Here is a 2,378-nt window from a genome sequence, read left to right as displayed (position 1 = left end):
GATATTGTACTATGAAACTATTGTGACTAGTAATAGAAGAAATGGTATCATTGACGTGAAGAATGTGGCCACAGTAGATGCTGTGGGCAGGGAGAGGGAAAAGAGATGTGATGAGCGGGCATTTTTGGGACTTGGGATTTTCTTAAGTAATATTGCAGGGTCAGATGCTGGATATTATATATCCTGCCATAACCCACTGAATATACTGGGGGAGAGTGTGAACTACAGGGTAAATTGTTATCCACGTGGCGCAGCAGTGCTCCAAAATGTGTTCGCCAAGTGCAGTGAGTGTGCCACAATGATGGAGGAGGTTGTTTGTGTGGGAGGAGTGGGGTGGGGGGATGGGGGCTATATGGGAACCTCTTTTTTTATCATATAATCTTTTTTGTGATGTATTTATCTTCAGAAAAATAACAGATTACAAAAATGATGGAGGTGGGAGTTGGGGACTTGGTTATATGGGCACCTCTTATGTTTTTTTAATGTAACATTCTGTGTCATCTATTAACTATAATAAAAAGAAATGTGTTAATAAAATAAAAACCGATGGTTCGTGAAACCATCATTTCATTTCCATTGGTCTATGTATCTGTCTTTATTTCAGTACCATGGTGTTTTCACCAGTATACCTTGGTAATACGATTTAAAGTCCAGAAGTGAGAGTCCTCCAACTTCAGTTTTCTTCTTTAAAGTGTTCCTGGTATTCAGGACCCCTTAACCTTCCAAATAAATTTGATAATCATGCTTTCCAATTATTTTAAAAATGGTGTTGGAAGTTCTATCAGAATTGCATAGAATCTGTATATCAATTTGAGTAGAATTTATATCTTAATGATATTTAGTCTTCTAATATGTGAGCATGGCGTGTTCTTCCAATTATTTACATCTTTTTAAATTTCTTTTAACAATGAGTTGTAGTTTTCTGAATACAAGTGATTTACAATGTTAGGTTGATTCTTAAATGTTGGTGTTTTATCTGTCATTTTATTTTACCACTCTTTTGACACTTTCGGTTACTTTTTCTTACATAGTCTATATTTCTAGACTCTCTCTCCTGATTTTTCTTTTCAGGCTGTAACATACCCTTTAATATTTCCTGCAAAGCTGGTCTCTTGGTCTTAAACTCTCTCAATTTCTGTTTATCTGTGAATATTCTAAACTAACCCTCAATTTTGAAAGACAATCTTACCGGGTATAAGTTTCTTAACTGGAAATTTTTCCTTGACAGGATCTTAAATATATCATACCAATGTCTTCTTTTTATGTTTTTTAAGAATACCCAGTTTACTAAGGCGAACTTAACTTTATTGTTAAATATGGGGAATGTGGGAAGCACATGTGACTCATGTGATAGGGTCTCTGCCTACCATAGGGGAAGTCCCAGGTTTGGTCCCTAGTGTCTCCTGGTGAAAAAGAAGAGAAAGTGTGCCTGTATGGCAAGCCATTGTCTGCGTGACGAGCCAGATGTTTGCACTAAGCCAAGTGCCCGAATGGTGAGCTGAGTGCCCGAATGGTGAGCTGAGTGTCCACATGGCAAACTGAGTCCCCACTTGGTGAGCCAAGTGCACACATGGGTGTCTGGGTGGCATACTGAATGCCCACACGAGTGCCCGTATGGAGAGCCAGTGCCTGCATGTTGAGCTGAGTGCCCACACAGTGAGTCAGCACCTGTGGGAATAATGCAGCAAGAAGATGACGCATTAAAAAAGAGACAAGGGAAGAGTCAAGGTGAAGCGCAGCAAGAGACCAGGAACTGAGGTAGTAGAATTGACACGGAACCTCTCTCCATAGTAGAGTTCCCCAGGATGGAATCCCAGTGAATCTTGAAGGACAAAGATGAGAAGAGAATACAAAAAAGAGAAATTGATAAAGAAGATCACACAGCAAATGGACACAGACAGCAATAACAGCAGGGCAGGGGATGGAAAGAAAAAAAAATATGGGGAAAGTAAGGGTCTTCCAGCAAGAGCCAGAAGACCTACTGAACAAATTCTAAAAGACCTGTAACACTCACCACTCTCTCTTGCTTCCATGGGAACTCTGTACTTAATCTTATTGGGTGTCCCTTATATGTTATGCATTGATTCTCTCTTGCTCAGAATTCTCTGTCTTTGGTATTTGACATTATAATTAATATGTCTTGGGGTTGTACTCTTTGAAATTATACATAAGGGAGTGCGTTGTGCTTCTTGGATATGGATATCCATGTCCTTTAATAGGGTTGTGAAATTTTCTACCGTTATTTCTTAAAACATTCCTATTACCCTTTCCCCTTTTTCTCCTTCTTGGACACCTTTTACACATATGTTTGCACATCTTTTGTTGTCATGTAGTTCCCTGAGACCTTGTTCAATTTTTTCCATTCTTTCTTCCACTGT

General features: G+C 39.1%; 1 non-coding gene across 1 annotated transcript; it reads right to left on the bottom strand.

Annotated features, from left to right (window-relative positions):
• Nucleotides 1-1,950: 1,950 nt before the first annotated feature.
• LOC131276964 (U7 small nuclear RNA) lies at nucleotides 1,951-2,012 on the bottom strand. The gene has a single exon (XR_009184179.1). It is a non-coding gene; the product is annotated as a U7 small nuclear RNA (small nuclear RNA).
• Nucleotides 2,013-2,378: the final 366 nt, after the last annotated feature.

The sequence above is a fragment of the Dasypus novemcinctus genome, chromosome 30, assembly GCF_030445035.2.
Source record: "Dasypus novemcinctus isolate mDasNov1 chromosome 30, mDasNov1.1.hap2, whole genome shotgun sequence".
Taxonomy (NCBI): domain Eukaryota; kingdom Metazoa; phylum Chordata; class Mammalia; order Cingulata; family Dasypodidae; genus Dasypus; species Dasypus novemcinctus.
This window is presented reverse-complemented; position numbering and strand designations above follow the sequence as displayed.